Source organism: Pygocentrus nattereri, chromosome 5 (genome assembly GCF_015220715.1).
Source record: "Pygocentrus nattereri isolate fPygNat1 chromosome 5, fPygNat1.pri, whole genome shotgun sequence".
In the NCBI taxonomy this organism is placed as follows: Eukaryota; Metazoa; Chordata; class Actinopteri; order Characiformes; family Serrasalmidae; genus Pygocentrus; species Pygocentrus nattereri.
The window spans coordinates 19,077,180-19,090,956 of NC_051215.1; the positions used below are offsets into that span (position 1 = coordinate 19,077,180).

Consider the following 13,777-nt stretch of genomic DNA (forward strand, 5'->3'; position numbering starts at 1 on the left):
TCAGAGAAGGTTTATGGATGTAGAGAAGGTGGACATGGAGATGGTTGGTGTAAAAGTAGAGGAGGCAGTGGATAGGGCAAGATGGAGGCAGATGATCCGCTGCGGCAACTCCTAAAGGTGAATGAAGAAGCTGAATGAAGAAGAAGAAGAAGAAGGTGAGATGAGGTAATGGGGAATACTCACTCCACAGCAGTATAAAAAGGTTTGATTTTCCTGTTTTTCACAGTTTTTCCTTTTTCCAGTTTTAGTTGCAGCCCAAGCCAGCTCAGGTTAATGCTTCTATTTTTGAAGTCTTAATCTTTAGTAAAAAATTGTACATTTCCTCTGTTATTCTTGGTGTTTAATTGCTTTCTGTTTTGTATGAGATTAAGTTTTATTTTTGAATTAGAGGCATGCACATGAATTTAGTCTAGATAAACTTTCCGTAATGCTCCGTTTTATTTCCCGTTTCATTTTCTCACAAGTATGGACTTTCTTCTTTCTTCTTAAGGATAAAAGAATGCCAGTTTTCTCACAAGTTCCCTGGTAACACATTTTCTTGAATGCTGATTTGATTTTTTGCTACATTTTTTGTGTCATCAACGCTTCCTTCCTCTAGAAGTTTGTGCTCATTCACCACATCTTCAAACAGCCAGTGACTCTTTGTTTACTAGAAATGGACAGAGCTTTTATTATGATTCGCCAGCTGTCCGGACGTCACATCCGGGATAAGAAGCCTCTAGAATGTTACAGAATGTTGTGGCACGTTCGTAAGCTCTCGGTTTTGGAAGTACTGACGTTATCGATCGATCGATCGTTCGCTGACATTATTTTGAGTATTTGTTGACAGTGCAGACACACGTTGTCAGGGTATGTGAAGGCAGCTGATGGTTTTGATCTGTTCTGTTTAGAAAATTTAAGGTCTATAATCCCAAATGTGAACTGGCACTCACATATCTCGGCCGCCACTGACTGTCAACAGGTAAGAAATATAATTATTAGGTTAATATTTAGCAAACGTGCTCTATACAACAGATAGCCATGGGAGTACATCCATGCTAATAGTCTTGGATTTCACGAGGCTGGCTAACTGGCTTAGTTAATTAATTTAATGTTATGTCTGGCGCATTTTGCATGTTCGCGCTGCTGTTACTTAGATAACCACTATTTAGGTTACTGTTTTTCGGAGGACGCCCCTATTATTATAAGAGCACAGCTATTCTGAAATAGTATGCTGATTTTCATGTGGCGGTGAGTTTGGAAATGGTCAGCCATTCACGTTTTGTAGCTAGCTTGCTAACGTTAGCTCTAACAGTGTGAATATAACGTTAGTAGTTAATGCCCCTCAATGATTTTTTGACATGCAAAGCTGTTGAGCCATATGTGAGCAGCTTACTTTATACAGTCTCGAGAATTCTGAAACTGTTTTCTTCGCAGTGTTTTCGTTGTGTGGGTCAATTAGCTTAGTTACCTAGTCCGTCTCAGTCAACTCTCTCAGAGTTCATTTGTGCATGTAGTGATAAATGTTGTGCTTATTGACGGTTTCCTGAGCCAGTGCTTTCATACCAATTCTCGTAATGAAAATTGGCATAATATTGTGCTCATTTACTCCTACTCAACCACATAAATTTTCACCAATACTAACATCTGTTATCAGCTGATGCCATGCAACAAGTGTAATCTGCCATGCTAATGAACAAATGGCTCATGCTGTTAGTGCATACTGACTTTGAGGCAGTTGAACACAAAGTTACTGGGCACTTTAAACATTCTGCCTTGGCATATTCCTGCCAAGCACTATGTGTTTTGGCCATTTTTAAACATATACAAACATAATCACCACCACTTCCCCAGTATGGACCGATCAGAGATGTAGGCTAGCGAAAAAATTCGAAAAAGGCGAAAAAACCCTCGCAGGTTCATATGTACTGACTTTGTTTGACTGAACAGAATTGCGAGGTTTAAACTTTTCTTTTTTTTAATTGGCCTTGTAGAATAGGGTGTAGAGAGATGATGTAGCTGTAGCTCAGTTTCTCATTGTGTTTGCACAGTACTTGGTGTGCAGTCTGTTACTTTGAATGAAATAGCTTTATTTAAAAATGTTCATAGACTTTGTGGATGTGGTGATGTAGTTTTTCAAAGTTTGCTGGGTGTAAGTGTTTGCGGTTTTCTCTGCCTTGTTAGTCTCTTGCAGTTTTTGGACATTTTCACATGGTTGCATATTGCCACAATAAACTACAACCACTGAGTTTTGGAGCTCACGTTTTCTCCCCCTTGTGAGACTCAAATCAGCTGATGAAGCAACATGTGGCAGACCTTGAGCTGTTGCTTTTATCTGAGTGCAGCATGTTTAGCTACGACTCTTTCTCTGTCACTGGTGACAGCAGAATTACTAGCTTTGTTTGTGTAAGTGTAAGTTCATTTCTTGCTTGATGGAGCAGGTTATATAGTTAGAGGTGTGCTTCCAGAAATTAGAAAAAAAGGGCTTGTCAGCAGGGCTCAGACTCGCTGTTAGAAGCTCCGGGTGCCTCAGGGACAGTTAGCATGCCCTGGTGGCATAGTTGCAAAGCTAAACCTAATGTTAAGCTACCCATGTCAGCACCACTCTTCTCACATTCACATGTCCAACAGGTTTGCCCCACTCAGTGAGGCACCCTCTGCAAGGCCTCTTAAAAGTGTACTGGTTATAGGCTATTCTGTTTTATAGCACATGAAAATATCTTCTACTTTAGGGTCACCAGTAGCTGTTTACTGGAAGCCAGAGCGCTGGACGTTAGAGGGAACCTGAAACTGCTAGATCTTCTTCTTTTGGCTGCTCCCTTTAGGGGTCGCCACAGCGGATCATTTGCCTCCATCTTGCCCTATCCATTGCCTCCTCTACTTTCACACCACCCATCTCCATGTCCACCTTCACTACATCCATAAACCTTCTCTGAGGTCTACCTCTTCTCCTTCTACCCGGCAGCTCCATCTCCAACATTCTTTGCCTAATATATCCACTATTCCTCCTCAACACATGTCCAAACCATCTCAACCTGGCCTCTCTGGCTTTATCTCCAAACTGCTCTACCTTCACTGTCTCTCTGATCTGCTTATTTCTAATCTTGTCCAGCATTGTCACACCCAACGAAAATCTCAGCATCTTCATCTCTGCCACCTCCAGCTCAGCCTCCTGTATTTTAGACAGAGCCACAGTCTCCAAACCATACATCATAGCAGGACGCACTACTGCCTTGTAAACCTTCCCTTTCACTCTTGCTGCTATCCTTCTGTCACACATCAGCCCTGACATCCGTCTCCACCCACTCCATCCTGCCTGCACCCTCTTCCTCACCTCTTTTTTGCACTGTCCATTGCTCTGGATGGTTGACCCAAGATATTTGAAGTCATCCACCTTTACGACTTCTACTCCTTGCATCGTCACCTTTCCACCTGCCTCCATCTCATTCACACACATGTATTCCGTCTTGTCTCTACTGACCTTCATTCCTCTTCTCTCCAGTGCAAACCTCCACCTCTCCAGATTCTCTTCCACCTGCTCTCTACTCTCACCACAGATTACAATGTCATCTGCAAACATCATGGTCCATGGAGCCTCCTGCCTGCCCTCATCTGTCAACCTGTTCATCACCATTGCAAACAAGAAGGGGCTCAAAGCTGATCCCTGATGTAACCCTACCTTCACCTTGAAACCATTTGTCACTCCAACTGCACACCTCACCACTGTCTCACTATCCTCATACATGTCCTGCACCACCCTAACATACTTTTCAGCTACACCTGACTTCCTCATACAGTACCACAGTTCCTCTCTTGGCACTCTATCATATGCCTTCTCTAGATCCACAAAGACACAATGTAGCTCCTTCTGACCTTCTCTGTACTTCTCTACCAACACTCTCACCGCAAAAATTGCATCTGTGGTACTCTTTCTGGGCATGAAACCAAACTGCTGCTCACTGCTCTGGACCTCTCGCCTTAGCCTTGCTTCAACAACTCTTTCCCATACCTTCATGGTGTGGCTCATCAACTTTATACCTCTGTAGTTACTGCAGCTCTGCACATCACCCTTGTTCTTAAAAATGGGTACCAGTACACTGTTTCTCCACTCATCAGGCATCTTCTCACTCTCCAGGATTTTGTTAAACAACCTGGTTAAAAAGTCCACTGCCTTCTCTCCTAAACATCTCCATACCTCCACAGGTATGTCATCTGGACCAACTGCCTTTCCATTCTTCATCCTTTTTAAAGCTGCCCTCACTTCCACCTTACTAATTCTCTGCACTTCCTGATCCACTATCTCTCCCCCCGTTGTCCTCCTCTCTCTCTCGTTTTCCTCATTCATTAGTTCTTCAAAGTACTCCTTCCATCTGCTCAACACTCTCTGTTCACTCACTAGTACATTTCCCTCTCTATGCTTTTTCTGCCTAACCTGCTGTACATCCTTTCCTGCTCTATCTCTCTGTTTAGCCAAACGATACAAGTCCTTTACTCCTTCTTTACTGTCCAGCCTCTCATACAGCTCAACATAGGCCTGAGCCTTTGCCTTTGCCACCATTCCTTTTGCTATGCGGCTATCCTCACAGTACTCCTGCCTACTTCCTTCATCTCTCTGGTTATCCCACTTTTTCTTAGCTGCCTTCTTCTTCTGAATACTCTCGTGGACTTCCTCATTCCACCACCAACTTTCCTTGTCTTCTTTCCTCTGACCAGACGAAACACCCAACCAATTTTTGCCAGTTTCTCTCAAACTTAGCTGTATTTTCCCAGTCCTCAGGTAGCTCTTCACTGCCCCCAAGGGCCTCTTGCAATTTTTCCCTGAACTGGCTGCAACCATCCTTCTCCTTCAGCTTCCACCATCTAATCTTTGGCTGTGTCTTCACTCTCTTCCTCTTCTTTGTTTCTAATCTCATTCTACAGACAACCACCCTATGCTGCCTTGCTACACTTTCCCCTGGTACCACTTTACAATCTCCAATCTCCTTTAGGTGGCATCTCCTGCTAAGGATATAATCCACCTGTGTGCACCTCCCTCCACTCTTGTATGTCACCCTGTGTTCTTCCCTCTTCTGAAAATACGTGTTCCCCACAGCAATTTCCATTCTCTTTGCAAAATCTACAACCATCTGACCTTCAGCATTTCTGTCTTTCTGTCTCACACCATACATACCCAGCACCTCTTCATCTCCTCTTGTTTCCTTTACCAACATGTCTTTTGAAGTCTGCACCAATCACTTCATTCATCTTACTTCAAAATTCCTCTTTCTCCTCTAACTGACAACCAACCTGTGGTGCATATGAGCTGACCACATTCAAAATCACACCATCAACCTCCAACTTCAGGCTCATGATGCTGTCTGACTCTCTTTACATCCAGAACACTTTTCCCAAGCTGTTCCTTTAGGATTATCCCTACTCCATTTCCTTTCCTCTCTACACCATGATAGAATTAGATAGTTTGAATGCACCTCCAATGTTCCTGGCCTTGCTTCCTTTCCATCTGGTCTCCTGGACACACAGAATATCTACCTTCCTTCTCTCAATCATGTCTGCAAGCTCTCTGCCTTTACCAGTCATTGTCCCTATGTTCAGAGTCCCTACTCTAACCTCCACACTCCTGCATTTCCTTCTAAAACTGGGACTGCTTAACATAAGGAATGTGTCCCAGTACCTAGTGAGCTCTCTTAGTAGCCACTGTCTACAGAGGCAACTGTTTAGGTATTCAAACTGCCATCTAACCTTATAACATACACTATTTCCAAAAGTATTCGCTTGTCTGCCTTGAAAATGTGAAATTGAGTGAGATCCCATTCTTAATCCATATGGTATGATGTCAGCCCACCCTTTGCAGCTATAACAGCTTCAATTCTTCTGTGAAGGCTTTCCACAAGGTTTAGGAGTGTGTTTGTGGGAATTTTTGACTATTCTTCCAGAAGCACATTTGTGAGGTCAGACACTGGTGTTGGACGAGAAGGCCTGGCTCACAGTCTGTCCTCTAATTCATCCCAATGGTGTTCTATCGGGTTGAGGTCATGACAATGTGCAGGCCTGTCAAGTTCTTCCACACCAAACTCACTCATCCATGTCTTTATTGACCTTGCTTTGGGGACTGGTGTACAGTCATGTTGGAACAGGAAGGGGCCATCCCCAAAATTTTGGTATTGCTAAATCAAGGTATTTAACCTCATCTATGACTCTTGGATGATGGCTATACTACTTAGATTGCCACTGTGAGAACCTGGGAGTTTGCATTTTCTAAGGTTTAAGGGCAGACCGGGTGCTTTTGAGAAATGATCAATTTTATCAATGGCTATAGAAACTGTGTTAGTGTTTTTTAAAAACAGTACTGTATTGTCAGCAAATTGGATAATTATAAATTCCTTCCCTAGTATTTCAGTACCTTAAATTTCAGGTGAGTTTTTAAAATAAAAACTGTTCTACAGCTAAGATGAATGATAGAGGGCTAATTGGACCCTCTTTTATTAGAGATACTTAACTGTTAATATCATTATAAAGCATTTGAATAACCTTAAAAAAAACTTAGAAAAACATTTGTTTAAAAACATTTTTAAACAAAAAGGGTGTTCTGGAGTATCAAAAGCTTTGAAAAAGTCTAAAAATAAAATTAATCAATGTGGGATCAGTGAATTATATCTCTAGTTCTAATTAAATATGATTGTAAATGTATCCCTTTGATAAAAATTAAGGTTTTTTTACATTTTTTGCTTATCCTTTACTTGAGTCTGTTGGCATAAATGTGTGCAAAAAGCTCAATCTCTATAAAGGAGTGTAATAGGCATTGAATTTTTCAAGGAAAATTTCTTTGTACATTTTTAATATAAGCGTGATTATACCTTGTTTCATTGTTGATCACAAGATGGAGCTGTCAATACTTGCTCTAAATGCAACATAAATTAGGTCTCTAATTTCAGCCGAGAAAAGTTTGTGCAACCCTGTTGTGTGAAATGACAATATCCAGTTCAGCCATAGTACGCTCAGCTTCTCTTAAAATTCTTTTTTGGGTCCTTTAACATACACAAGAAAAGATCATCCTTTTGGTTAGAGTACTTAGATTTGTTAGGAGTTTCTAAAGTGTAAATATAAGATTATTAATCATATCTTGATCTTTTTATTTAGATTAACATACAATTTATTTATTACTTTACCTGTCTGCTTTTCTCTAAATAAAAAAAAAAGATTCATTCTTTTCTCCGTCCTCTATTCATTTTGCCCTTGATCAGATGAATGTTCCTTTTTTGCCTTTTCTTTTGGTCATCTAACTTTAACTGCAGCTGATGGATTGATTCAGTGTTATTCTCATCATTCTGAACTTGTCTACATAGATCATTCATTTAGGTTATGATATCTACTTGATGTTTTTGTCTTAGGCTATTTTTTGCCTTAATAATTGCCAATTTTCCTTACATTATATTTGAGCCACTTTCTCTTATTCATAGGGGATAACCCACCTTGTAGTTTGACCTCCCTGATCATACATAAGATTCTGTTACAGAATTAATTGCTTTTCAATAAATGACTGTTAAATTTCCTGTGGAATATCCTATGATTTGGTACACTATCACTGAATGATACAGAAAGTGTGATATCACAGTGGTTCAGTGAGGGGAGAAAGGTAATATCGCAATCTAAAGATCATTCAACTGAATTGCTTATCAAACAGAAATCTGATCTAGAGCATTGGGTCTGCTCTGTATTATAACTCCATGTATGTTTTTTTTACATGGATTCGTTTTATGCCAAATATCAACAAGAGTAAGTGATTTGGAAAAATCAGATATTAACGAATCAAATGAGTGGGTGCTAAACTGGGTAGGAACCCGCCTTGACACTTGTCTGGTACCACGTTAAAGTCTCCTGTGGTAATAATTTTATCTGTTGAGTATACACTCTTCCAACCATCAATCATTATACCTAAATTAGAGGTGAACTTTTTCTTTTAGGCATACAAATTCACTAGAATATAATTGCAGTCATTGGCTTAAAGCATAAAGGCATAAAGTATGCCACTGGTTATAAATAAAAAGTCTTGTAACATATACTTTGCATGCAATGTCATGCATTTAAGTCACTTGTTCAGGTCTGGCTACAACTACCTTCAACTACCTTCAGTTGGTGACGAGGAAAGTAGACGCTATTCTTTTTCAGCTGTTAATGACTGCAAAGCTAACTGGTAGGTTCAAGTCCTCCAAGTGGCCTCCTCCACTGTTTGCCAATGACAAGCGTGAGTTTCACAGTCTTCTTTACAGAGGTCCTCCCTGAAGCGGATTTTCATGGCATTGCAAATCTTAGTATTTTTGGACATCTTCCAAACTTGGTCACGGGTAGTTCTCAGGAAACTGCATAATTATCTGCCTAGGCTTACTGTCCCTCATCTTCTTCCCCAGCTTGTGCAATGAATCCACCTTGTTTTGCAGTTGCTCAGCTGAGAGAGGGGACAACCTTGGTCAGGATCCTATTCACTTCTCTGATGTTTTCCCCTTCTCTTTCAGGGACACCATTCGGAGATAGTGACCATCTCCGCTTGTGCCTTGCATGCTCCAGACACGTTTCATGCAGTGCTGTGTTCTCTTTCTGTAGTGAAGCCATCTGCTTCTTCAGCTTGTCTTTGCCTTTTAATATTCCTTTCAAGGCCAGCGTATTTGTGTCATCCAACTCCTTGATTTGGACGACTGCATCAGTGCTTTTCTTCAGCTGACACTCAAAGGCTTAAAAATGGTCATTCTGAGTATCACATTCATGTGTGAGACTTTGGATGGCATTGAACAGGACACTGCTGATATTTCTTTCACTTGGGCAGAAGGCTTTTTCAGTCTCTTCAGGTTCAGGCTTTTTAGTGGGTTATGATGCTTATCTGGTAGTGAGATATGAGTTATGTCTTGGGGCACTTCTTTTTCATCTTGTTGATCCGTCCAGTTGATGTCCTCTTCATCACACACCTGCTAGCTGCATCTGTAGTTCACTCACGATAAGAAAGACAATGTAAAATGTACCCTTAATGTTAAAACTTTTTAATGTAAAGGCTTTGTGCACAATGGCAGGAGTATAATTTTGTTTTATCTGGCTTTTAGTTTTTGATAAAATGAATGTTTATTAAGATCAAGTCTCACTGCTCACTCGATCTTGGCACACCCCAATTATGTCCATAGCCCTCGTTTAAGTGGCCGGGGTGGAGGTATCTCGCGACCTTTTATACAAAAGTTTTATGCATGAATCAGAGAGCAGGCTACAAATTCTGTTGTTTTAAAATTCTTTTCATTTTCTATATTTTAGTATTTTACACTAATATTAAAACTTTAGTCTTTGTATTTCTTTTTTGTTATTTGTAATTTTCTGTTGTTGACCAGAGGAGGATGGGTTCTCTGTTTGAGTCTTGGCTCTTCTCAAGGTTTCTTCTTCTTGCTCTTAGCAAGTTTTTCCTTGCTGCCATCACCATTGGCTTGGTTATGGGGGCTTGGACCCTGAATTTTCTGTAAAGCTTCTTTGCGACAACACCTGTTGTACAAAGTGCTATGTAAATAAGCTTTGACTTGACAGAGTTGACTGTAGGGCGTGTGTCTCACATAGCAGAGTTGTAGCAATTATAATGGTTTATGTTTTTTTTACTACGAAATTTATTCTATGATTTATTTTTATTATTACTTTTTTTAATCCTTGATTTCTTTATTGAAACTCAGTGTACTCTGAGTTTTAAAAACAGGTTGACTGATGTAAGATTTATTCTCAGAATTTAGCAGCTACCTAATAAGCTTGGGTGATAATGCAAGTTTAGACAAATGATTTATTTGATATTTATTGTGATAAAAATTTAATTGTGATTCAGAATCATGTACCACATGGAAGAGTTAGAAACCCTAAAGCTATAGTTTGCTTTTTTGTTACAGTAATATAATTACCATAAAATTACTTTCTGGCCTAGCTTCTAATATTACTTCAGAATTTATAACACACAATTGTTGCAATATGTTGGTTTTCAACCAAACAAACACAGAGCTATGTTAACAGTGATGTAACCTGTTACGTTCCCCTCAGATGTAGCTAGGGGTAGAGGGGAAATAACATGGCATGTAATGAGAGAAAAAAAAGAGAGGGAGAGAGAGCTAGAGAGGGGGACCACAGGGGACTAGCATTAATGGCTACATTTTCACAGCTAAAGTAATACAGCTTACCACAAGTCTCAGGCATGCTAAAATGCTCCCCATACATGACTAGACTCGGGTGAGTCCTTTCGTCTGCCAAAGCCTGCCCCTCAGCAGAAAGCAGCCATCTTGATTGGTGGAGAGAAGAGCATTCGACATCCACATTGGTCCATTCCGCGCACAGCTGCACCACGATCTGGTTGGGGAGAAAGAGGCGAGAGAAAAAAGAAAGGGGGGAAAAAAAAGAAAAACGAAACATACATGCCATCTGCACAGAAAACAAAAGGTGTGGTCTGTAGAGGAGGAGAGGTTACATCAAATCACTCAACTGGTAAAATGAACAAACTGCTCATCCATTTTACTCTCTACCAAAAAGTATACTAGTAGAGTTTAAAACATACCTTATAATCATTGTATGTGTTATTCAAAGTATTTGTATGTATATAATTATGATGATAAAATTGAGATGATGTTATGTTTGTACAGTCCATAACAAAATGCAGCTTTTTAACTGTTTGTTTTTCAATCCCAGTTCCAAAAAACAGTAGATAAAATACAAATAAAAACAGAGAGCTGTGTTTTATAAATCTACTTTGACCTGTATTTGAATACAAACAGTAGAAAGACAACATGTGTAATATTTTATCTCATCAACTTAATTGTTCTGCTTTATACCATAAAAGACTTAGGGTATCTGGAGAAATCTTTGTGCATAAAGGAAAAGGCCAAAAACCCCAAATGAATGCATTGACTTGCAACCCTCTCAGGTGTTAAAACCAGCGTATAGGGCATATGAGGATTGTGGCACTTGTGGACTTGGGAAATCTTTTGACCAACCGCTGTCACACCATTCATTGCTGCATCCATAGTTAAGACTATGCTATGCAGAAGCCATATGTAAACAGCTCTCAGAAACGCTGCTGACTTCTGGAGCTCATCTGAATTGGAGTAATACACAGTGGAAACATGTATTGTGGCCTGATGTGGCCACCTTTCAGAGTGTTTATAGAAATAATGAAATTTAGGGCCCCGCCTTTTTCAGGGATGTCTATGCTTATTTTGGCATGACACCAAGCCACATTCTGTACGTGTTACAACAGCAGGACTTCGGAATCGGAGAGCAGGTGCTAGGCTGCCCTGCCTTGTCTCCTATTGAAAATGTTTGTCTCATTAAGCTCAAAATATGATGATGAAGGTCCTGTATGGTTGCGCAGCTGAAGAATTAACAGAAGAATGGCAAAAAAATCTGCTTTCAAAACTGGATCAGTTGGTGTCTTTATTCCCCACAAGATTTTTCTGGGGTCTTCCAGCTATTGCAGCACAGCGAACATGCAGGCTATGGCTCAGCCGGGCATGGCATGAAGCAGGACATCTCCCTAGCTTTGGGTTTGGCCCCTAGCAGAGGCCAGGGATCTTCTGCCTGATCTGCCACAGCAGCCAATTGAGGGATACTGCCATCCAACCTAGTGGTAATTGCCTGTGTTGAAACCAGCAGAGACAAGAAGATCCTTGTCATCCTTATTTGATAAAGTACAAAAAAAAAAAAAAATTTCAAGTTTTAAAATCTTTTGACTTGGCTGTACACAGCCATCTCACCCCACTTGAAAGGTAGGTGAAGGCATGTTAAAAAGTGTCTCAGTAGATTTAAAAGAAGTCATGTTAACTTGTTTACATATTATATTCTCTTTAACTGGCTATTTTCTGCACTTGCTAGCAAGCTTGACAGTTAGCAGAAAGCTAGCTGGCTAACATGCTAATGCTACAATGATAAAAGACAGACTTCAAGTTTAAGCTTTTAAATAAAAGATTATTTAAAAACAGAGACATACATAGCCTGATGCTAGTATAGCTAGCTATAATGTAGAGAATACAAGGAGCATTGTTAAAACCCTGATTTCTATTTTAGACATTGCTCTGAAAGGGAAATGCTTCATCTTTCTATGCTGGTAACTGACTCTCAGTGTGGATGGGTCAGGGGTTGTGGTTTCATCGTCACGTATGTCTCGAGAGAAGAGAAGGAAACAGACTCAGTCTCCCAGAATCACCTGTGAGATCACATGACTGTGACACTTCCCTCAACACACATGGACTACATCACTCAGAATACTACGGGTGACCAGCTGATTTCAGGTCTTCACCCACGCTCCTATCAGCGTTTGCAATCACCGGAATTCTGCAGTGTTTCACCTGTTTGCTTTGCTCATGTGATCATCTCAGTTAGTGTATAAGCTGGGTTTTAGCTTTAGATAATTGCTAGGTATTGTTTCTTGATGGCAACTACTAAGCATTCTTTCTGTTGTCTTTCCGTGTATGACTTGTTTTGGCTCCTTTCAACTTTGGTTTGTTTGCTTTGGATTTTCGCTATCTGTGTTTTGACCTTTTTCCCTGTTTTTTGATTATGACTTTAGATCCGGACTTCCACATTAAATCTTGTTTGTCTGCGAGTGTTTGAATTCTGTGAAACCATTACATTCATGATGCTGGCTGAAGTTAAGGCAAGGTTTTTTTTAGATAGCGCTTTTTTACAACAAGCATTGTCCCAAAGCAGCTTTATTAAAAAACCCTGGTCCAAGCCCCCATGTCCAAGAGACGGGCGAGCAGTGGGCACCAGGATTAAGGCAGATGAAGCAACAGCACCAGACTGCACAGGATGGGCAATTGTTCAGCTTAGCCAAGGAAACACACAGTTGGTTCTGTTAGTTCAAGAGAGACTGGTTACAGTACAGTGTTAACAGTACAGCAGAGACTCCAGCAGGTCTAGCTATTATAGCCTAAATAAAAGGGAGAGCTAAAAGGTAACAGAGATGTGGGGGCTCCTTGAGATGTCTTCACCCCTCTGCTCCACCATCAACATACTTCAGTGAATGCATAAGAGCAGTGGGACGACACTTTTAATGGAGCAACATTATCTAGAGCAGAATGAAAAGTATCCTCTAAGCACTTGGTCATAGTGTCCAATTTGGTAGGTTCAGACGGACAGCTGATGGGACCTGATAGATCTGGGAGCTTTCTGATGAAGCTACTAGCTTTGGAAGATGTTACAGTGCACTGAACATGATAGCATGGTAATGAACGTACATAACAACTAAAGCGAAATCGTTATAAAATTTTTATATATATATATATATATATATATATATATATATATATATATATATATATATATATGACATTATTACTTTATTCAAGAGTGTTACTAACTTGTCAGCATATTCCTGTAAGAACTGAGAAAAGGGCCCTGCTGGTCTACAGATTATAATTGGTGAAAACGAAAAGTTACTTGTTCCTTGATCACTTATGGTAAGAAAAAGAATTTCAAAAGAAGATAATTTGTAGTCTGCCTTCTTGTTCGTGCCTAAGCTTTTAGCATGCAAGTTGTGGGCTTTTGTGTCAAGAAAAGAAAATGTTTTGTGATAACTAATTTATATAGTTTTGTTTTTATAGTCTGACCAACATGAGATTTTTCGCAGCCAATATCAATGTTATTCAGTAGTTATGCAATGTCACTTAAAGATAGATTATTTCTGTTCTCCCATTAGGTAGACCAAAATTAGCTGTTGTATGTGGTGTAAAAAAATAAATAAATAAATAAATTTTAAAAAATGTAAATGCTAGAAAAGCACAGTTTTGATACTTTTTTA

At 39.9% G+C, this 13,777-nt stretch overlaps 1 protein-coding gene across 7 annotated transcripts in view; it reads left to right on the plus strand.

The window, feature by feature from the left end:
* The first annotated feature begins 707 nt into the window (after positions 1–707).
* Positions 708–13,777, plus strand: part of herc4 (HECT and RLD domain containing E3 ubiquitin protein ligase 4) — a 67,230-nt gene continuing 54,160 nt past the window's right edge. For all 7 annotated transcript variants that reach the window (XR_005130280.1, XM_017722813.2, XM_017722814.2 and 4 more), the window contains exon 1: positions 708–961. The gene's annotated coding sequence lies outside the window, so the exon portion shown is untranslated. The remainder of the gene's footprint in view (positions 962–13,777) is intronic.